The sequence below is a fragment of the Periplaneta americana genome, chromosome 12 (genome assembly GCF_040183065.1).
Source record: "Periplaneta americana isolate PAMFEO1 chromosome 12, P.americana_PAMFEO1_priV1, whole genome shotgun sequence".
NCBI classification, from domain to species: domain Eukaryota; kingdom Metazoa; phylum Arthropoda; class Insecta; order Blattodea; family Blattidae; genus Periplaneta; species Periplaneta americana.
This window is the reverse complement of record NC_091128.1, coordinates 148,777,101-148,802,551: the sequence shown is the minus strand read 5'-3', so window position 1 is coordinate 148,802,551 and position 25,451 is coordinate 148,777,101. Positions and strand designations below refer to the sequence as shown.

Genomic DNA, 25,451 nt, shown 5'->3' with positions numbered 1-25,451 from the left:
GGCCTTCCCGAAGGTCTTTTTTCTTTCGGCTCCCAACTAATAGTGTATATGAATTTCTGGATTCGCCCATACGTGCTACATGGCCTGTCCATCTCAAACGTCTGAATTTAATGTACCTAATTTTATTATATGAGATGAAGAATATAATGCATGCAGTTCTGCGTTGTGTAACTTTCTCCATTCTCCTGTAACTTCGTCCCTCTTAGCCCCAAATATTTTCCTAAGCACCTTATTCTCAAACACCTTTAACTTCTGTTCCTCTCTCAAAGTGATAGTCCAAGTTTCACATACAGAAGAACCGGTAATTAACTGTTTTATAAATTGAAGAGTCCACTGCAAAAATGATGGATGTCACTTTCTTGTCGAAAATGAACCAAGACTGTCAATGCATAGCTTAAGACATATGAAGGGTACACGGGAATAACGATCAAGGTCAATTTTAGAAAGTTTCGAGAAAAACGACTTTTTAAAGTTTAAGCACTTAATACTTTCTTATGTGTGTATTTAATAGAAACTGACGTAGTGGAATGTCAAGAACAGTGATTTCTTATTACTAGCTAGACCACATGATAGTACTTCCTTTCCACTATAAGATGGCATTATTAACTCAATTTTGATTTTTGATGGACCTTGATCATTTTTCCCGTGTACCCTTCATATAGAATGTACATAGAGAGTTACGTGGCATTAACACTGATAGTCACTGTCCAGTAATGATCGGAAAATCAGAGTTAAGCTTTGAGCGCTAAGCATTTCAAACTTTCAATTGCTTCTCCTGCAAAATGTATTCCAAATGACATCCATCATTCTTGCAGTGGACTCTTCGGGTGCTATTCATAGACATTTCGCAGCACGCGCTACGAGCGTACTAAGCTAGCCCCGGCTATCGACTGGTTACTTGTACAGAATTCAAATCATATCCTATCGCTAACACTGGTTTATGAGTACGAAAAACGCTGATCATACACCGGAAACCCGCGCTAAAAATGTCTATGAATACGGCCCTTCAATAAAACTTTCAGCTTTTTTGAGAGCAGACTCTCAACCGAATAATAACAGGCATTTCTCATATTTATTCTGCGTTTAATTTCCTCCCGAGTGTCATTTATATTTATTACTGTTGTTCCAAGATAGAAGACTATCTTTACGAATCTAAAATCAAATATAAATGCTTTTATTGAAGTCACAGGTAACCTACGTACGTGTACAATTTGTATTTTTAGCAGATGACTTGAAGTATCATATTTCACGAACTGACTCATCATAAAGCACGAGAATATTTGCTATTAACTGTTTATGTAACTATAAAGAACAGAAAATATCCCCAGGGTTTCTAGCACAGACACGTTTGCCCTCATTCTCGTACCGGCCCGTGTTTAAAATACAAGTGGCCTATTTTCTCGAGACGAGGTCGCACCGTTACATTGTAGTACTGTGTTCGAGTCTTGCCTGGGGATGTAACAGAAACAGTGATGCAGTACTTAACTCATTGCTAGAGCTCAAATTTTTTTATATTAATGCTTTGAAAAAAAAAAAAAAAGCAGAATATGCTGCTTTAACATAGGTCCGCGGGTTGGTTGCATATGCTTGAAAATACATTGTTGCTAAGTTTCTACATCATTAACTGGGGTACCATAAATTAAACATTTTAAATGTCCCCACAAGAAAAAGTCTAAGGCCCGGTTTCTTCAACCTTTGTTAAAATGCACCTAACATAGCGTTAATTAACTGTAAGTTAAAAGTATGAATTGCTGTTAAAAATATTGCGTTTCTTCAACTTTACATTTCACATTTTAACATTCTGTTTGTTAACTCTCTGTTAGGACCAGAGATTCTAGAGTTTAACCATAACCTATAACCAGTATAGGCTCACTTCTGTTTTCTGAACTCTGACAATTGCGATTCTCGCTTGTTTCCGTTGTTTGATTGAGAGAGGATAGAAGTCTTTCTATTCTCTCAGGTTTGATTTCTGCTTCTTTCCTCGTCTGTATCACAATAGCGTGGAGCGGCGTATTGGCATTGCTGTTATGAAATGGAAAACACTGGAACAAAAAGAAATCGTGGGACTAATTTCTCTTCGTTCGAAAGAAGCCTTCTGCTAGAAATTATTTCGCAGTATAAACCAATTAATGAGAATAAACAAACAAACGAATCTACGTTGAAAGCGAAAAGTGAGGCTTGGCAGAAAATAGCCTATACCTTTGTATGAACTTCTGTTCTGTCAAATCACTGAAATTAACCACTCTGTTTATGTATCCATGGATATCATTTTCTAAATAATCCAGATATATAAGTTCAGCATCTAACGCGCCAGCCATATTGGATACTTATATGCTAACAGAGAGTTAAATGATTTAACTGCATGGAATTGAGCATTTAAATTAACATAGGTTTTAACAGCCTGTTACTACTAACAGTAGTTGAAGAAATGTTTCAACTGTTAAGTTTACAGTTAAAATTTAATAACACACTGTTATAATTTAACAAAGGTTGAAGAAACCGGGCCTAAGGGATTAAGATGTTGTGAGCGAGGCAACATAATAGGCCCATCACGACATATCCATTGTCCAGGAAAATCATTATCAAGATCCTAGCGAACATTTCGTTGGAAATGAAACAGTGCCTCATTATGTATAAACCACATTATCTGCCTTATGTGCAAGGGTACATCTTTAAAAAGTTCTGATGCTGTATCTTCACACCCATTGAAAATTGGGCACGTTTTTAGGTACCGATGTATGACATTTTTTACTCAAAATAGTTCATATTACTACTACCTAAAATATTTACTATTCTTCTTGAATCACACTATATGTTTGGTAGTCTACTCAATTGGATATTTCTGGTATCCTCTTCATTCCGTGATAGACCAAAGTTTGTCTTGGTTAATACTCTCCAAGGCTCTTCATAGTCCCCGAAGTCCAGATGCGTCTTTAAATTAAACGCTCTCAATTTCTGGGTCTGGGAGTACGGTATAGACCTTTATGAAGTATTTATCGATTTTAGACAAGCTTATGATTGCATAGTGAGGAAAAAGTTGTGCGCAGCGCTGATTTCATATAATATCCCATCAAAATTAATAAGATTAATAAAAACTACCATGGAAAACACCATAGCACAGGTTAAAATTCAGAATGAGTTAACAGAAGAACTAACTATAAGGAATGGATTGTAACAAGGGGACGGGCTGGCCCCAGTTTTATTTAATTTAGCCTTGGAATATGTAATCAGACAAATGGAAATACAAACAGACTCAACGGTAGTATATAAATCAGTACAACTGATAGGTTATGCTGATGATGTTGGCATTTTGGGAAGGTCAAAAAAGTCGGTAGAAGAAGTTTTTACACAATTAGATGGGAAGGCGGCAGAGATAGGATTATGTATTAATACAAATAAGACGAAAATGGTTTTTCAAACTAAAAAATCAGTACAAAATAAAGTTATCCAACTGAATAATACTGATATTGAAATAGTAGAACACTTTAAATATTTGGGTTCCATAGTAAACAAGGAAAATGATGAATTAGTGGAGATAAAAGAAAGAATATTTCGGGCTAACAAAGCCTATTTTTCGATGATCGACTTGTTGAAACCCCAAACAATACATAGGAATAACAAAATACGATTGTATAAAACAATAATAAGACCAATACTGTGCTATGGTTGTGAGACACGGACCATGTAAAGTAAGGCGGAGGAAAGATTGAACAGCTTCGAGAGAAGGATTTTAAGACGGATTTTTGGCCCAGTCCAAGATGAGAAAGATGGAGAATAAGATATAATTCTGAGTTATATCAGTTATATAAAGATATGGAAGCATCCAGATTTATTAAATGTAGAAGATAACAGTGGGCAGGACATGTAGTGAGAATGGACGAGAAGCGGATAGCAAGAAGATCCTTCACCCAACAAATGCATGGGAAAAGAATAGTTGGAAAGCCCAGGAAAAGATGGGAGGATGAAGTCAGAAAGGACGCCGTGAATATTCTAGGGATAAGGGCATGGAAAACGAAGGCCAGAGATAGAGAATATTGGAAGCGACGCATTGAAGAGGCCAATGGTCAAATTGGGCTGTAGCGCCATAGCTGCAGCAGTTTCTGGGTGATTTGTTACAGGGTGCAAATATAATCTAAACATGATCGTCCCTTTGTGAACCCGGCATGTTCTTCCAATAAGATAACTAATATTATTCTCAGTCTATTCCTAATTATAAATTATAGATAGGAAGGATAGCCTATATGTAAGCTATAACTTGACAACGATAAGACTGAAGAATCGCTGTTTCCACTTAACACCATCAATAGTGGCTGATACAGAGCGGGACAGGTGAACGAACAGAACCGCAGGCCTGTTTACTTGTTTTGCCAGCAGACGTTGTTATTCGCGTGCCATAAATCATTCTGACGCTATCAGCCAAGTGGAAAGTTTTCGCGCAGTCGCTTTGCGAGCCGCCGCTGCTGAATCCTCTCTCACAGCAGGCCCTGACATTTTACTTTAACCAGTGTAAGAGACGTTGCAAAAATATAGTTTATATAAGTGGGGGAAATATACGTGTCACTACCGCCGATACTTACAGTATTTCAGAGACGTTGCCAGAATCTATTTGTACATATTTGTGAAAACACACGTGTTAGTCCCACGAATGCTCAATGCAGGGACGTTGCAAAAATATATTTGTATAGACCCAGAAACAAAATTTGGACCACCTGAATTTTCCAAGTTGCAGTTATAATATACTGCGCATGCTCAGTAATACATATTTATGAAAACACACGTTAGGCCGGCGGATGCTCATACAGAGAATTTGCAAAAATATTTTTTTTCACGTGTTAGTATAACAGGTGCTCATTTTAAAGACTTGCAAATTATATTTTCATACACTTGTGGAAACACACATGTTAGTCTAGCGGATTCTTATTTCAGAAACGTTGCAGAAATATATTTGTGGAAGTACACGTGTTAGTTTAGCACTAGCGGATTCTTATTTTAGAGACGTTGCAAAAATACATTGTCACATATTTGTGCAAGTACATGTGTTCGTTTAGTTCTAGCGGATTCTTATTTCAGAGACGTTGCAATAATATACTGTCACATATTTGTGGAAGTACATGTGTTAGTTTAGCACTAGCGGATTCTTACTTCAGAGACGCTGCAAAAATATATTGTCACATATTTGTGGAAGTACATGTGTTAGTTTAGCTCTAGCGGATTCTTATTTCAGAGACATTGCAATAATATACTGGCACATATTTGTGGAAGTACATGTGTTAGTTTAGCACTAGCGGATTCTTATTTCAGAGACGTTGCAAAAATATATTGTCACATATTTGTGGAAGTACATGTGTTAGTTTAGCTCTAGCGGATTCTTATTTCAGAGACATTGCAATAATATACTGGCACATATTTGTGGAAGTACATGTGTTAGTTTAGCACTAGCGGATTCTTATTTCAGAGACGTTGCAAAAATATATTGTCACATATTTGTGGAAGTACATGTGTTAGTTTAGCTCTAGCGGATTCTTATTTCAGAGACATTGCAATAATATACTGGCACATATTTGTGGAAGTACATGTGTTAGTTTAGCACTAGCGGATTCTTATTTCAGAGACGTTGCAAAAATATATTGTCACATATTTGTGGAAGTACATGTGTTAGTTTAGCTCTAGCGGATTCTTATTTCAGAGACATTGCAATAATATACTGGCACATATTTGTGGAAGTACATGTGTTAGTTTAGCACTAGCGGATTCTTATTTCAGAGACGTTGCAAAAATATATTGTCACATATTTGTGGAATTACACGTGTTTAGCTCTAGCGGATTCTTATTTCAGAGACATTGCAATAATATACTGTCACATATTTGTGGAAGTACACGTGTTAGTTTAGCTCTAGCGGATTCTTATTTCAGAGACATTGCAATAATATACTGTCACATATTTGTGGAAGTACATGTGTTAGTTTAGCACTAGCGGATTCTTATTTCAGAGATGTTGCAAAAATATATTGTCACATATTTGTGGAATTACACGTGTTTAGCTCTAGCGGATTCTTATTTCAGAGACATTGCAATAATATACTGTCACATATTTGTGGAAGTACATGTGTTAGTTTAGCACTAGCGGATTCTTACTTCAGAGACGCTGCAAAAATATATTGTCACATATTTGTGGAAGTACATGTGTTAGTTTAGCACTAGCGGATTCTTATTTCAGAGACGTTGCAAAAATATATTGCCACATATTTGTGAAAGTACACGTGTTAGTTTAGCACTAGCGGATTCTTATTTCAGAGACGTTTCAAAAATATATTGTCACATATTTGTGGAAGTACACGTGTTAGCTTAGCTCTAGCGGATTCTTATTTCAGAGACGTTGCAAAAATACATTGTCACATATTTGTGGAAGTACATGTGTTAGTTTAGCACTAGCGGATTCTTATTTCAGAGACGTTGCAAAAATATATTGTCACATATTTGTGGAATTACACGTGTTTAGCTCTAGAGGATTCTTATTTCAGATACGTTGCAAAAATATATTGTTACATATTTGTGTAAGTACACGTGTTAGTCTCGCAGATGATTATGTCAGAGACGTTGCAAAAATATATTTGCTTTTACTTATGGGAGGACGCGTGTTAGTCTAGCGGATGTGCTTTTCAGAGTCATTACAAAAATATATTTGCTCATACTTACGGCAGTACACGTGTTAGTCTAGCGGATGCTGATTTCAGAGACATTGAAAAAATATATCTGCTCATACTTGTGACAGTGTACGTGTTAGTCCAGCTTATATTCATTTCAAATACGCCCCAAAAGTGTTATTTCACTTCTGGCAATACACATGTTAGTCTAAAGGTTGGTCATTTCAAAGACTTTGCAAAAATACAGTTTCACTTACTTGTGGAAGTATTTATTTTAAGTCAGAAGAAATTTAACAAATGTACCCTGCTGCTTGGGGTCCTTGGGATTAATTGTAACCGTGAACTGAAAAATGGAATGGGGGGAGGGGGATATGCCGGGTGACGCAGGAGAATGACTGCATATCTTCCAAATTAGCAATCGCTGTTGTCTTCAAATAAGCATTTCAATGAGTGACATATGGTCACAGCGTTAAATTAATATCCAGCAGGTTTCAAAGGATAACAGCAGTGAAAACTAAAATAATGACATTCTGTGGAAAATACCCTGCAACAATAAAAGTAGTGATAAAAGGAAAAACTGTAGAACATGCCTGCCATTTTAACTATCTTGGTACGATATATCGGTACCAAAAATAAACCACAGAAATTTCGATATGTTTGCGGAAATATACATAAACATTTAAGAAATTTAACAAGGAAAGATACCAGATTAAAATTCTATAAAAACCATTGCAATTCCTAGTGTATAGCAGTCAGACATGGGTTCTGACGGAAAGAGAAGAACAAAGCATTCAGGCTGCTGAAATTACAGTATATTCCTAAGAGCAACTAAAGGCTGCAGAAGAAGTGATCGACTCTCCGTCCTTTAAATCTGCTCCAAAAAAGAATTATCAAAATTTGTCTATATAAACCTTTTGATTACCCAACAAAATTAATTTTTCAGGAATTTTGCGTATCAAATCTAGAACAAATTTATAAACAAAAATTGCTGATTTACTTCCATAAAAACCACAATAAATTTAAATTTGATCCTCATGAATACCAGACGAGACAAAACTACAGTTTCTTTCTAAATACTCCCAAATGCCACACAACTGCTGGATTAAAACAGAACAGAAATTTTGGACCCAAAATATATAATACATTAATTAGAGCTTACCCTGAGCTAAGTACACTTAACACACATAGATTTAAGAAACAAATCAGATTAATTATTTAATTGTTTAAGCTAATTGAGTTAAAAATTGATACTGTAATATTCATGTACTTTTGTATTTTCTATTTGTATATAGACCCTATTATTACATGCTGTATGTATTTTACCATTTATTAATGTGATTGTGCTCAATGAACTCTCGTAATTTTGTGATATATTTTGTATAACTGATCTGAACTGCGCCCGAGCACGAGCTTCTGCTCTTTCGGGCTGCAATGCCTAATGTAGCTCAAGTGTATAATATTAATAAATATTATTATTATTAAAAAAAAATTGGAATGATGACATAAGATCCGAAAAGGTATCCGGAATTCAAGAAAAATTCAAAGAAAATAAATTGAAGTGGCCTACACATAGAATATGTATAGAATAGGGGGGGGGGAGACAATAGACTTCCAAAAATAGCTTGGTTAGTATCAGAAAATAGAAAAGAGAGACAGACGGAAACGTGAAGTGTGGATGCCTGAATATACTTGTTTTTTTTTTTTTAAAGATGGGACATGACAGTTAAGCGGCTGATCTTGGAACTACAGTGCTATGTTGCCAATATGGACTATCATGCTGCCAGCTGATGGAAGCTAGCAATTGACGTTAAGATGGCTGACGTTAAAACATTCATTGACAATTGACGTGAAGGTAAGAAAACAATACAAAAATCGACAGAGAATCAAACACGAAACATACCAATGCTAATATTGTGTGCACAATGAATGTCGCCAAGAGAGCTATTAAGCACTCGTCACATGGGAATAGTAAGTTTGGCAACTCATCCGTTGTTACCATAGCAACAGGCCTACCACGCTATGTGACATTCAGTTGTTTTTCATGTCCCATCTTTAAAAAAAACAAGTATAGTCTAATTTCTGGAGTAAAGAAGACTATGTGTAATACCAGATGTTTAAACAAAAGTATGGCTTATTTTCACAGTGGTATTGGCCAAAATAAAGAAAAAGTTCCTATGAACATATGCTACTGTATATCCGAAAAAAAAACTATATATATATATATATATATATATATATATATATATATATATATCTTGAGACATAAATCATTCTTTATTATGGCTTTTTTTTTTTGTTTAGTCAAGTGTACGAAAACAGATCTGAACCTCACAAGTGATACCAGCAAGGCACCACTTATGAAGAAACTTGGCCAGTGGATAATGGGGTAAGATGGCCAGTTCCTTTCCCCCCCTCCATTGCATACATCGCGGAATAGCTACTAAATCCCGTTTTTCTTCAGACATTATACAGCCGTTTACATCTTCTTCATTCCTCAATTTTTTTTGGCAGTTATATCAATTTTAACTATATTAATTAACTTTATTATAATCAAGCTGCGGATTTTTAGGCACTAAAAACATTTGAAATAGGCAGGCAAAATAGGCATTCAAAATTCTAAAATAGGCATTTAAAAAGGCACTAACAATTTCTAATTCTTAATGGTTAACACAACCATAGCGTAGCATTATACACTACTTTCTATAGGAATGTCATTATGGCAGAGAATAACAAAGTATTCGTCCAAATGTTGTAATGAGAACTGATGCTTATTGTCTGTAAGAATGTTTTTAAATTAGGAGAAACTCCCTTCACTTCACATGAAATGATGGGGCAATACTTCAGGGATCCAATCTCATCTGGGGACCAAACCAGTGGGAACGCAGTACTGTCAATGTATTTTCCAATCAGTGCTTCTGATGACTTTTGCTTTGGCATATCTCCGCGGTATACTTTACGTATTACAGCAGAAAACTTAACTCCATACTCAAATCACAAACTTACAAAACGGATACACAGTTTAAAACAACTACCCTAGTCAACTACCACAATGATTTATGCGGCTTTCGAAATACATTTTTTTCTTATTGGTTGATTTTAAATTATTCTATTTCTCCGGCTCTAAGGGCAGTAAAACGTAACACATAGAATTATCGATAATTCTATATCACTTTCCTCTGCTGGATAAAAAAGAAACAAATTACAGATTCAAAAAAATATCGATAGAATGGTCAGTAAATTCAAGTATAATATATAATACGGATATTTAGGCAACTTTTAGGCATTTATAAGCACATAGGCATTTACTAGTGAAATAGGCAATTATAGGCATCATAGAATTCGCATATAATACTCACAATGTCTTAAAATGGATATGTAACCTAAAATCTTCCGCCTTCAGGTTAAGGATTAAAATAGGCATATAGGCATAAATCCGCAGCTTAATTATAATCCTATAGGCCTACATTAAATTTCATTAGTTTTATGTCTAGTAGAGCCTACTCTAGCTCAGTCCTGGATAATGAATTCTGTCAGTTCAATTTACTTCCTCTCAAAAATAACACGTTATTAATGTTTAATAAACACGTGACTGCGTCACGAAAACAGAAGCGGTGTATTCGCTATTTTCAGAAGGCCATCAATTCGAGGACGGACGCGTTTGCTGGGTTTCAAGGAAACACGAACACGAAGTTTATGGATTCACATTTCATTTCTTATGCGCAAACAGTTTATAGTATATTCTGGTTATTTTAGTATCTTTCAGATCCTGATCCTATTTTTTCTCGATCAATTTTCTTTTTTCTTCCTCTTCTCGTTTACTTCTATTTAAAAACAAGCAAATACTTTTTTTTTAATAATTAAATTGTAATGTGACTCAAATGAAGAAAATTCAGAGCCGGAAACTGAAACAAATAGGCCTACTTTTAACTATTTCTATGAAACAATTCGTCGAACATTGGGCAAACTAGTAAAAAAATAAACATTAGTAAAGTTTTATGTAACAATGGCTCCGCCTGTATCCATTTCTTATGACAACTAGAGATGGTTGTCATTGGGCGTTACAAGTTATATTGGTTCATGGCCTAACTACTAATAACATTTAGCATTTGGCTGTGGCTCATACTGTTTTTAAAGTAAGCATTTAAAATTGTGTCATTTTTTGTTTCACCGCGGATTATTGAACGGGAGCGGGAAAAAATGTATTCTAGGTCTGTAGCCGCTCTCAATGCCGAGATATTACTGAGAGAGGCCGAGCGGCACGGCTAATTTTATATGAAACTTCGGTGCACTCATGCCCGTAGCGAGGGGAAAGTGGCGTCATTGGGCACGGCAAGACAAGTTACACTGGTTCATGGCCTAACTACTAATAACGTTAGCATGCGGCTGTGGCCCATAGTGTTGTTACAGTAGGCATTTGAAATTCTGTCATTTTTTGGTTCACCACGGATCCCGGTAAGGGTTCCCATACTCGTTGCGGGGAAAGATGAAGTCTACGTCAAAACCTAGAAGAAAACCCATCCAGGTAATCAGCTCAAGAAGGAATCGAAGCCGGTATGGCATAGTTGCGCCCCGCGGTCAATTGGGAGGCCTAGGCATGGCATAATTGCGCCCCGAAGAAATCAGGTAGCAGAAGGGACATGGCATAGTTGCGCCCCGATGGACATAGTACACACGAAAGTGATTGTCATAATTTAAACAAATTACTTACAAATATTACAGTGATAGCTGCATTGAAATCAGGTAGGCCTAGCATGTGATCAATTTTTCTATTTAAAATAGCACTTTTTTATCGATCACACACAATAAATGAACTGCATTTTTTGTTTGTACATCGATATCTTAAACCCTATGGTACAGGGTTTCGAAAATTGAAACTTAGAACCATCACTGCATAAACAGTAGAAAAACAGTTAATAAAGTACTGCCAACTTCATGGTGTTCATTTTAACGGTAGGCTATCGATAATCACTGCACAAACAGTAGTAAAACAGTTAATAAAATATTGCCAACTTCATGGTGTTCATTTTAACGGTATCGATAATGAATATTAAATGGCATAAGAAATCAATAAGGTTGGTTGATTACAAGGCTCGAGTTTCCGTAGTGTCTTTTTCTCTGCCTATTTCATCGGGGCGCAACTATGCCATCCCCTTTTCTCTACCTGGTGGGAACGGGGCGCAACTATGCCCACAAAATAGGGACCCTTTTTTATCTGCTGCATTTTATCTGACAGTGGGGCGCAACTATGCCCTGGCCATTGAAGCCGCGTCTGAGCTGCGCCGGTGGCTGCAAAACGTGTTTCGACCAGATTTGGAAAAGATCTCTTCTTAGGCTGAAGTCCGTTAGAGATACGAAAATGCTCAACAGACATTCAACTTCTCATCATAGGTGCAGGGTTCCTTCCACATCTCAATGTCATCGAGTTCCTAATTCATCTTTTGGCTGGTTAATTGCTATTCCGTCAGGTGTCACTGATATCTACTACGTAAGAAGAAACTTCGATGTCGGAAGATTCAGCGTTAATGGATGTATGTTTACGTCAACGATCCCACTTTGATAACAGGCCCATATGCCGGGGATGAAAGCTCCGAGGGGGCACGCCCTGAATGCCGAGGTCTCACGCTTACCTTGAAGAGCAGGAAGTCGAGGCAAGGTCGCCACCCCTTACGACACAGATTCCCGCAAGGCCTACTAATGGTGTGGGTTCGGGTCTCACCTGTCCCAGCCGTAGTGCTGTCAAGCGACTTCTCGCAGACTCTGTGGAGCCGGATTTCTCCTTTAGGACGATAGCTTATAGATTCGCTGCTTGTTTGACGTATGAATGTGCATTGTTGCCAATTTCTCAGGTCTTGCCAATATTTTACAAGTTTTTATTGTCAAATCACTTACAATACTTTAAAATCTTTGCTTGTCTTGAAAGTAAACATGAATATACTCTAATTGACGAAATATTTGATAATTCTTTGAAGGAATTGACCAATGGGATTCGAAAATAATATGGCGCCAACAGCTACAAAAACATGGCGTTCTGGCAGAGAGAAGTTGTTCATTTATTATCTGAATTAGAGCCGGTATTATAAACGCCGCTTAAACCTTACGTTCAGTTTAAACTGAAGTTTTTCATTCTGCTTTGTATTATAAACCTCAACTACCAGTTAATCTTTAGTTAACTTGAGTTTAACTTGATCGGCAGTCCTCTGTCGTTTAAACCGTAGTTCAAGGCTCAACAGTGTAAGATGGCGGTTCTCGCAATACACATGGATATTGCAGATTTGTTCGAAATAGAGTTCACCACTTTGAAATGTACAGTAAATCAACATAAGTTTTGAAACAGATTCAGGTTTCCAAAATAGTCCTAAACCTTCAGAATCAGGCTTTTCTTTCTTTCTTTCTTTCTTTCTTTCTTTCTTTCTTTCTTTCTTTCTTTTTTTATTTCTTTCAGTTTAACCTCTCCCTTGTAGGTACATTTACACGACCCGGGCCTTTCAGGGCCGCGACCTGTCGGGAGAGGAATTAAGCTATGGATCACATACATACTTTTTTGACCACACAAGGACATGAAGGGCCTTCCCGGATGAGGGATCAGCTCTATGCCAAGGCCGCCTCCGATACAACACAAACATTTAAGACATTACACATCATTCACTCACACATATATGAAAGGATTAAGGGAAGGATCGCTGTCCATGGCCGGACTTTCAAGAGGTACAATCCCGGCATTTGCCTGGAAATAACTGAGGAAACCATGAAAAACCTCAGTTAGGATTGCCGGCCCCTGGGATCGAACCCCGGACCTCCCGAATGCGAGGCCAGCCCTCTACCACGCCTCTAGCCCGCTCGGTGAATCAGGCTTTATAGTCCTAATTTCGTTTCAAAAAATTGAAACTCGGACACAAAATGCAGCAAAAATATGAGAAAGTGTAAAAACATATGTGTTTGGGGGTTTGAATTTAAAGAGTATTTGGAAAGAAAAATAATGTTATTGTTTGACTGAATTCTGTTTCATAAACATTCTAGACTACTTATAAAATACGCACACTAATATTATTACTTCATTAGTCAGGTTTACAATCCGTCACTGAGTCTGTCGTGTTTACTTATCGACATAACCGCGCGGATATTCTGTCTCAAACAGTAGTCTTGGAGCGCAAGTGATCTGTTTACATTTTCCGACCATTTCTAAGCATGAGAGTACGAGAAATACAGCATTGCGACTTCGCTCGTAATCAACATCACCCCTGGTCAGACTTCCAGCCTGTTACGCAGGCGGCCGGGTTCGAGTCCCGGTCAGGTCTGGGATTTTTCATTGCAAAATCCATGGTGACACTCGTGGCAAAGTCACTGTTGGCGTTTTTCTCGGGGTTTTCCAGTTTTTTCCCCATATTAGGCATCTAGATCATTCCGTCACCATTTCTCCATTTCGTGATCATTCCGTAGCATTCCCCGATCGTCGGCTGGCGACGCACGGAGGAGGCTGACCTAGAGACGAGGAGGTACTCGAAACCTGGGTACGCAGCGAACCTTAGTTTAGTCAGCCGGTGTGGATTTGGGAATGCGCCTAGCTTGAGGGTTAGCGCAATAGATCGTAAGAGATCGCAGTGCTGGGCTATAGTGCCCCCCCTCCCGTAAATTCAATTCCATTTCATTCCATACCGTGAAATTTTTTGGACTGCAATAAAGATTTGAAAAGAAATGGTGCAAATTCCAGGATCAAATGGAGGGGTAGTGTCTTATGACTTGAGTGACAGAATTTTTTGGAAAAAATATGTTAATGTGAGTCACGAGGTCTGAACAATTTAAATTCAAATGTAGCTGAAATTGTTAGTTTATGTGAGCCACGAGATCTGAATAATTTAAATTCAAATGAAGCTGAAATTGTTAGTTTATGTGAGCCACGAGGTCTGAACAATTTAAATTCAAATGAAGCTGAAATTGTTAGTTTATGTGAGCCACGAGGTCTGAACAATTTAAATTCAAATGAAGCTGAAATTGCTAGTTTATGTGAGCCACGAGGTCCGAACAATTTAAATTCAAATGAAGCTGAAATTGTTAGTTTATGTGAGCCACGAGGTCTGAATAATTTAAATTCATATGAAGCTGAAATTGTTAGTTTATGTGAGCCAGAGGTCTGAACAATTTAAATTCAAATGAAGCTGAAATTGTTGGAAATAAAAAAGATATATTTGTGCAAACATAGAATATAATAGGTACTGTAACTAGTTTTATGAATAAATAAATACATTTAATTATAGTATCAAATTAATTAATTAAATAAAGTTAATGATGATGATGGTAATAATAATAATAATAATAATAATAATAATAATAATAATAATAATAATAATAAATATGTACGATTTAAGCAAAACTTCCCACAATTTAAATTCAGGTAACTGAAATAAGGAATTCAGCTATTAAAGAATTTATAACAGTAAAATACCTTGTGTAGTTTCCTTGTACAAATCCACATCCAGCCTCTACTACTAAATTCAGAATTTTTGTCACACTTTATATCTTTAATACCTGTATAAGTCGGATACACTTTGGTGGAACAGAAGGTGTCCAACTTAGATTTTCCTGTATGTATTATATTTCGCAGATAATTTTACTTTCTCTTCATTTAAAATCAGACTATTATTGAAAACATTTATTTCTCTACGAATCCTTTCCCACTCTCCCACTCATATCACCTAGACATCTAAAACTCTGCAAAACTGCATTTTCAAACGTCGTTAAGTTGATACATCAATTAATTAAGTCATGTTTGCATATCTGGTGGAAAACATCTAACTTGTTTACATGGGATTCTCCAAGTTTCATATCCGATGGACTGATAAATTCGTGCTGAGCCCAATTACGAAAATAAATGTTATCAGAGATATCCAGCCGTATCTGAAACGTGAGTGTAGGTGATGGAGAGCATAAACTTGTTAAGTTTGTCAGCAATCCACTTAAAACTGTTGTTCCGATAATCAGCATAGCCTTGCTAAAGTCAACATCCAAAGCAAACTCATCTTCACAATTAGCGATGGTGTGCGTTTTAAAATTATACGTTCAATTGTCTTACTGACGTCATCGTTTAACGTCATGAGCGACAAAATTAATGTTGGAACACAGACTGACATGTTGAATGACAGATTACGAATGGAAAGGTTAATAAATCTTGTGACAACAATGTGTGATATTCTGAGTTTGTGTGTTCAATATAAATGTATAACGTCATCGCAGATGGCACAGCTGAATACATTCAAACACTGTAATTGGTTATTTTTTTCCGCCAGTTTTATAGATCCCTGTTGAAGTGATGGACAATACTTTTGACAAAATTATCCTTTCCTTTACTACAGAGTAGGCGAAAAGTCGCTTTCCCCAAACACTTCCTTACATTTAATTACACATTTCTTTACGCCCTGTTTCTCGATACACAATTCACAGCTATTCGTTTATTCAAGTTATGACATCTGTATACAGGGCCGCCGACAGGATTTATGGGTCCCTATGCAATACTGTACTCGGACCCCTGTTGAAAAAAGCAACAATACAAGTTACCAGTTATTCTAAACATAATTATTTGCAAAATAAATAAAAGATAACCCCATACACAGATACGAACCTAAAAATATACACTTTTCTTACATTGAAAACTTTTAGCAAAATTTCACATTAGCACAATATATTATATTCCTAAACACGTGTAATTTCTAACTTGCAGTCCAGCATCAACAAACAACTCTTCTTGACTTCATTGATGCAAAATCATCAATTATATCACCAAAATTTAAAGACCTAGCAAGATCGCTCTCCGGACTAAGGATGCCAACATTACTCAGTCGTTCTTGACACATTGCTTATCTGAATACATTTTTACTTCCTTCATTTTGCTGAAGGATCTTTCAGCATCAGCAACTGTCACAGGAATTGTATAGAATATTTTGATGACTATACAAATAGTTGGAAATAAACTGTCCAGTTTTAATTCCCTCAGACTATTTAGGAGATTCATAGGTTTCAGTGAGGTTGGCCCTAAATTAGAGGCATGAATTGATTTTAAATATTTCGGCTCATCACTTATTTCTTTGTTAATGTCTTCATAATACTTTCACGCAGTCTAGCACCCATATTAATATCTTCCATTTTCTCTCTCTCTCTCTCTCTCTCTCTCTCTCTCTCTCTCTCCTTGTGCTTATCAGCTCCCTACTTATGCCTGTACTTGTCCATTATGCAGTTAAACTATAACCGGTAACAATAATGAACAGAATTTACTTTACAAACGACAACGAAAAGACGAAAGTTTCGACACGAAACATACAATGTAGATACTGAAAAGGAAACGTGATCCTGTGACTTCGGTTTGGGAGCGTCCATTAGCATATTGCGATGGTAGTTGAAAAGCACAAGCCAATAAATAATTTAATGTATTCGGTACAAGCGATGGGAACATAGTTCAGGCAAATGCCGGGGCCCTTAAGTGTCGTGTCGGTGAAGGTTAATGCGGGAAACTGATATTCTATTATATAAAAGTCAAATATCTACATATAAAATGGTAATTTGCATTAATTCTACTATTGTTGAGTTAATATGTCAAATTTATGTAACAAATATTCTTACAAAATGTAGTATGTATCTACGAATAATTATTCATGATAATAAAATGTAATCAGACTCACTTAATCTGACGGGCCCTTACTACTCACGGGCCCATATGCACTCGCCCCCTTTGCCCCCCCCCCCATTCTCGGCGGCCCTGTCTGTATACGTGTATAAGTATGAAATCTAAGAACGAATATTGGGGAAAGCGACTTTGAAACCACCTTGTATAATAAAAATTCTCTTTTTATACAGAGTCTTCAAATAGACGTTCATCCGTAATATGCGGCGGCGCGTGGCGGCTGGAAGCACGCTGTTTGCCGCCAGAGTCCAATATTCATAGCCAATTAAGTCAAGCGCATTTATTGTTCATGCAAATCACAATAACCACCTATCATTGTCATAGAATATGTTGGAATTATGTCCTTGTGCCGCCACACCTCTGTCACATATTTTAATAAAATTTTCATTAACAGGCATTAGTTCTTCTTCTAAAATTGCTGCAATTTCCCTTCTTATACTGTTTTTCAATTCTTCCAAGTGTGCAGTTATTCCAATACACTTTCTTTTATTTATTTTTTTAAGTTCCCCATAAATAGAAATTGCATATGGTATTAGAAGAATATCCACTGCAATATCTCGAAATTAATGTCCAATAAAAAAAATGCTACGTACTACTTTATTTGTTCAGGAATTTTGTACACGAAATGCCATTGCATGACTGATGTTATATTATATGATTACATTCTTTGTGAAGAAATGGAGGCATTGATGCCAATTCTGCCAGCAGAGATTAAAAACCCCATGAAAATAATTGAGTTTCTTCAATAAATCTACTGAATTTCCAAATGTTTGCGTTGTCCTTCGGACTTTTCTGACATTGCCACTGATTGCGACACGAGGGTAAAGGCGTTTTTCCAAACTTAAACTGATAAAAACTTAATTGAGAGCATCAATGTAGCATGGACGTTTGAACAGTAATTACAGTATTATGTCCATTAAATTAGATAAAATCCTAAAAGACTTCTCAAAGAGAAAAGCAGGAAAAATATTTTTTTTTGCATTACGAGCAATAACACTAATTTATACCTTTTTATTTACATTCATATTGTGATATTTAGAATTATTACAAACAAAAGGTATAAATTACTTCCTAATAATGCTGTTTTTGCGTCTTGATTAAAATCACATGTAGCCTAATATTTTCAATAAATCATTTCGCAGTCAATAGAAAAGGTGATTTTCTAACTACATTTAGACTATCTAAAGATAATCAAGATATTAGTTTTGTTTGTTTACTTGTACGCTTTCTTAGCATTAAATCACAGACACTTCCTAAATGCATATGTTGATTGATTTCCGTTGTTTAATAGAGATACAACTATATATATATATATATATATATATATATATATATATATATATATATATACTATATATTTTTTTTCGAATTGGGCCCCACAACTCCAAAGGCCGGCCTTGTACATAATTTTACATACATACATACATACACACACACGTGTAGTTAGAATAGTTGACACGAAATGGCTCAGACCGTATTTCTAAATGAATATTTTCATTCTTTCTTCACGAATACAGTAGGCGTGATAGCGAATGAAATATGATACGATGGCATTTAAATCGAACATTTTATCCAATAACATTATGATTGAGTTAGTGTCTTCACTTTGTTATTTGTTTACTTGTTTATTTGTTTATTTATTTATTCGCAAAATTGTTTTATTAAATATCACAAGAGGTTTTTAACTTCTTCGGATAAATTAATTTGAGCTCACGCTCGTGAATTTATTGACGAAATGAAAATCTCTTGTGATAATTAGAGCAAACGTGAAGCATGAGAAGCATACTACCTTAACTTTGATCGTAGAGGTTACCGGTATATGGCTTGAGATATACATACATTTTAAAATCATGGCAAAGGATAATTTACAAACGTAAAACATAAAACACTGCATAACATTTATTTTCAGGCCACTTTACACTAATAATAATAAATGTAAAATAAAATATGTTCTACAGAAAACTTGTAACAATGGCAGTATTGCTCTTAAATATTCCGCGAATATTAAAACAGTAGAGATCAGCTGCTAGCTATTCATGCATTTTTTGGTGATATTTTAAGATTATATTGTCTTCCAGTATTTTGAAAGTTGTAACAGCTATCTAAATTATCTTTCTGATGTAGTCTACTAAAATAGCTTTACTTACTTACTTACTTACTTACTTACTGGCTTTTAAGGAACCCAGAGGTTCATTGCCGCCCTCACATACGCCCACCATTGGTCCCTATCCTGAGCAAGATCAATCCATTCTCTATCATCATATCCCACCTCCCTCAAATCCATTTTAGTATTATCTTCCCATATACGTCTCGGCCTCCCTAAAGGTCTTTTTCCCTCCGGCCTTCCAACTAACACTCTATATGCATTTCTGGATTCGCCCATACGTGCTACATGCCCTGCGCATCTCAAACGTTTGGATATAGGGGAGAGTCGGGTGGTATCGGACAGCGGGTAATATCGGACAGTGAGTTTCTTTCATCTACCACACGATGATAGTACCTGATTGACATGGTTACGTTTCTGTGATGTCGCATAGAGAAACGTAACCATGTCATTCAGGTACTACCATATGGTGGTACATGAAAGAAACGCACTGTCCGATACTACCCGATGTCCGATACTACCCGACTCTCCCCTAATGCTCCTAATTATGTCAGGAGAAGAATAAAATGCATGCAGTTCTGTGTTGTGTAACTTTCTCCATTCTCCTGTAACTTCATCCCTCTTAGCCCCAAATATTTTCCTAAGTATCTTATTCTCAAACACCCTTAACCTATGTTCCTCTCTCAAAGTGAGAGTCCAAGTTTCACAAGCATAAAGAACAACCGGTAATATAACTGTTTCATGAATTCCAACTTTCAAATTTTTTGACAGCAGACTGGATGATAAAAGCTTCTCAACCGAATAATAACAGCCATTTCCCATATTTATTCTGTGTTTAATTTCCTCCCGAGTATAATTTATATTTGTTACTGTTGCTCCAAGATATTTGAACTTCTCCACCTCTTCAAAAGATAAATTTCCAATTTTTATATTTCCATTTCGTACAATATTCTCGTCACGAGACATAATCATATACTTTGTCTTTTCGGGATTTACTTCCAAACCTATCTCTTTACTAGCTTCCAGTAAAAATAACTTTATCGTCTGAAAAGAAGTTTGAGATTAAAATTGTACCGTATGTTACCTTAAATCATCAATATGTCACACGAATAATGATCTTATTTTCCGAACAACTGAGCAATTAAAGGTGAGAATGATATTACCTTAAAGTAACATTACTTGTATATTAAATTTTGTGTGTATGATATGGATGCTTAATGTTTAAAATATTCAACACATTATTTCAAGTGCTAAGTTCACTCTAATATTAAAGTTATTTGCTGACCTTGGAAAGGTTCCCACACGATGCCCCAGGAGGGAATGAAAAGATGAAGTTTCTACATTTTAATAACACATCAGACTTCTTCAAGACTAAAATATTCCTTGTCTTATTCTGTTGGTGTCTTGTATTCAACTATTTAATGATCACGTTAACACTCGCATGATATACTCATTCACAAACCTGTCATAATAGATAACAGAACAAAAACTTATCAGGTCCGTCTACAATCTATCATTTTATTGATTACAAGTATTTCGAATTGTCATGCGGTACTTGAAACATCGCCGATTGTCATTCTTTCAGCCTCTCATGACGTAACGTGATTGAGTATATTTAATTTCTGTGGATTTCGTTTTTATGTTTCTTCATTAGTTATAAAAATGAAACTTCTTTAGGCAGGTTACGAGTCAAACGCTGTGAAACAAAATTTTGCGATGGACGTTTTAACAGGTCTTTGCGTGTTGTTACTACTGGATTACATTCGTTGCTATGTTACCGTGTAAATAAAGTTGTTAGTGTTTGCACCAATTTGCATAAATTTATGGGTGTGTGGTTGTTGCCGGGCAGTGCGTCTTTTGTGTAGTGTTGTGACGTCATACAGACGAAACCAAAGAGTGTAATTACATTGTTGAAAAGATTTTCGCTAGAAAATATGCCGAAATAAAGGGCTGAACGAATGACAACCTGGCGTGAAAGAAAGAATACTAATGAACCGCCGAAAATTGTGCCAAAAAGGAAAAGAGTAGACTGGAACGAGTGCAAGAGTGCAGGGCATGGAAAAAGGCATTTTCTAACCTCTCTTCTGCAGTTCAGTTACAAAGTGTTAACGATTTAGTGAATGTTCTTTCAATGCCAACAATCAAGAAACGATCAACGAGTACAATGTTTGATCCAAGTGTTCATAGCCTTCTGCCCAAGGGCAGATCTTTCACTACAAACCCAGCTTTCTCCAATTTTTCCTATTTTCTGCGTTGGTTTTTATCTCCGCATGTATTATGTTAATGAACTGGAGTTAGTGATCTAGAAATAAATCGTGGTTCACCATGTACGGTAAATACTTTAAAATGAAATACGTAAAAGTGCTAATCAAATCGGCGGACCAGTTCAAAATGGAAACAACTCAAAATTTAAATTTTTGAGAAAATTGTATCTTAAAGTTTCATATTGATGTGAAAAATTCAAGAATCACTGAAATTACTCCAAATTCTGTTACTAATGTTCCGTATGTACTGTAAGTTTCAAGCGGAGTGATTTTAATTGGATTTTTCACAGCAACATCACTATCATCTAAACAAGTATAAGGCTTATTGCCTATTACAGTCTCTGTGAGTCATTCTTGCTCCACCTTTTTCTTTTATTTTTGGGCGGCCCAAACACACAGCAACATGAAACTCATAAATAACACCAATAAGGCATCACTCATGAGGCAACTAGGCCAGGAGACAACGAGGTAGGATGATAACAACTTCAACACAGAACTAAGTAACATGTCAACTCACCCAACAAATCCTAAATCAAACGCACAATGATAACAACTTTAACACAGAACTGAGTAACACGTCAACTCACCCAACAAATTCTAAACCAAACATACAACGACAACAACTTTAACACAGAACTAAGTAACACGTTAATTCACACAACAGTCCTAAACCAAACGCACAATTATAACAACTTTAACACAGAACTGAGTAACACGTCAACTCACCCAACAAATTCTAAGCCAAACGCACAATTATAACAACTTTAACACAGAACTGAGTAACACATCAACTCACCCAACAAATTCTAAGCCAAACGCACAATTATAACAACTTTAACACAGAACTGAATAACACATCAACTCACCCAACAAATTCTAAGCCAAACGCACAAATATAACAACTTTAACACAGAACTGAGTAACACGTCAACTCACCCAACAAATTCTAAGCCAAACGCAAAGTGATAACTTTAACACAGAACTGAGTAACACGTCAACTCACCCAACAAATTCTAATCCAAACGCACAATTATAACAACTTTAACACAAAACTGAGTAACACGTCAACTCACCCAACAAATTCTAAGCCAAACGCACAGTGATAACAACTTTAACACAGAACTGAGTAACACGTCAACTCACCCAACAAATTCTAAGCCAAACGCACAGTGATAACAACTTTAACACAGAACTGAGTAACACGTCAACTCAACCAACAAGTTCTAAGCCAAACGCACAATTATAACAACTTTAACACAGAACTGAGTAACACGTCAACTCACCCAACAAATTCTAAGCCAAACGCACAGTGATAACAACTTCAACACAGAACTGAGTAACACGTCAACTCACCCAACAAATTCTAAGCCAAACCCACAGTGATAACAACTTTAACACAGAACTGAGTAACACGTAAACTCACCCAACAAATTCTAAGCCAAACGCAAAGTGATAACTTTAACACAGAACTGAGTAACACGTCAACTCAACCAACAAATTCTAAGCCAAACGCACAAGTATAACAACTTTAACACAGAACTGAGTAACACATCAACTCACCCAACAAATTCTAGGCCAAACGCACAATTATAACAACTTTAACACAGAACTGAGTAACACATCAACTCACCCAACAAATTCTAAGCCAAACGCACAATTATAACAACTTTAACACAGATCTGAGTAACACGTCAACTGACTCAACAAATTCTAAGCCAAACGCACAGTGATAACAACTTTAACACAGAACTGAGTAACACGTCAATTCACCCAACAAATTCTAAGCCAAACGCACAGTGATAACAACTTTAACACAGATCTGAGTAACACGTCAACTGACTCAACAAATTCTAAGCCAAACGCACAGTGATAACAACTTTAACACAGAACTGAGTAACACGTCAATTCACCCAACAAATTCTAAGCCAAACGCACAGTGATAACAACTTTAACACAGAACTGAGTAACACATCAACTCACCCAACAAATTCTAAGCCAAACGCACAATTATAACAACTTTAACACAGATCTGAGTAACACGTCAACTGACTCAACAAATTCTAAGCCAAACGCACAGTGATAACAACTTTAACACAGAACTGTGTAACACGTCAATTCACCCAACAAATTCTAAGCCAAACGCACAGTGATAACAACTTTAACACAGAACTGAGTAACACGTCAACTCACCTAACAAATAAATATTAAACCAAAGACACAAAAATAACAGTTTTAACATAGAACTGAGTAACACCGTCAACTTACCTAACAAACTCTAAACCAAGCTGACTAGTGTGACTCGGCGCCTCCCGGTGTCTATTTCACTTCATGATTACGCCTGAACTCTCACAGTAAGGATCCGCGCTCTGACAACCCCGAATTCTATTAACTGCTATGTACTTAATGTGAACAAAATCTATTGAATAGTTTAGGAGAAATCGTTGCACACAGACAAATATTCAGCATTGGGGAGACCGTTTTTCGATGTCACAGTGATGCTGAATACATTTATTTCCGGCAAAATCTCGTAATGGATATTCTTTACCTTGTGATTTCTTTCTGATTATACTGAAACATGTAAAAAAAATCACGCTCTTGTCACGTTTTTGATAGTTTTAAAAACGTGTGCTGTGGGTGAAATGGCTGACACTGTGTAAGGTCAGTACAGGGACCTTCAGCGGCCGGAACTGTGAGCGGCGGCGGCTACAGCCCTACCCTAACAGCGACCCTGTCGTAGATAATTGCGGACACTCAATTCAGATATTATTGTCCAAGTTGAATCAGTGGACAGTGTGGTGTGATGCCTTATTCTCGTCGACGTGGGAACAAATAAAGCGAGTGTCGTCAACCCCCTGAAAACAAAGTGGACAAAATATTAGGTTGGTCCGAAGATCATTTAAATTAAATTTACAATTTCTGTACTCTCTTTATCACTGATATGTAAACTTACAATTTTTGTTCTTACTCGTTATAACAAAGTATGTAATCTTAAATTTTTTTATGCTCGACCATGCCGAAATGTAGTAATTATACACCTGGTAGCAGTCCTTTAATGGCCCTCATTAAAGTACACCCATTCATTAAAGTTCAGGTGTTCCACCAATCAGGAAATACCATTGTAGCAATATGAGCGCAACTATCGATTATTCTCGGATATGCAATCGAAAGACAACAATAAATCGCCTATATTTGAAATAAAGTCAGTTCTGTTGCTATAATTAGCGTTAATTGTAAATAATATTCAAATAAATTAAATTTATCATCTCGTTTTTCAATGTCAAGGTCAATGTCGACATCTGTTTCTCGGAAAAAATCAATACTTTCGCGTCTGCGCACATCTCACAATTTATGAGGTGTTGCACAAGGTCAGTTCCGCTCCTCAGTCAGATGAGAATAACATGAATACTTATGAATAATTTCAAGTTAGAAATATTGTCGAGCATAAAAAGTCGTATGAAACTTGACTATAATGATAATTAAGACGCTCGTATGAAAATTATGAAACTCGCTTGCGCTCGTTTCATAAACTTACTTGCGTCTTAATTACTACCATTATAGGCTCGTTGCATAATGTACTATTATTAGCTTGTTACAACGAATACGAAAACTTAAAATGTGTGTACTTCTTCGTTATAATAGATAGGGCAGAGGTTGGTAATATTGTGATACTTATAATATTATGATAGTTCTTTTTGAGAATTTTTTACAATTTTACTGAGCGAGAGAAAGACCGGTTTTGTGCAGGAACTTGTCCACGAGCATTCCCTTAA

The 25,451-nt window shown here is 36.3% G+C and overlaps 1 protein-coding gene across 1 annotated transcript in view; it reads right to left on the bottom strand.

Annotated features, from left to right (window-relative positions):
• Positions 1-20,838, bottom strand: part of LOC138710982 (6-phosphofructo-2-kinase/fructose-2,6-bisphosphatase-like) — a 90,043-nt gene extending 69,205 nt beyond the window's left edge. Inside the window, exon 1 of the mRNA XM_069842236.1 lies at positions 20,703-20,838. The gene's annotated coding sequence lies outside the window, so the exon portion shown is untranslated. The remainder of the gene's footprint in view (positions 1-20,702) is intronic.
• Positions 20,839-25,451: the final 4,613 nt, after the last annotated feature.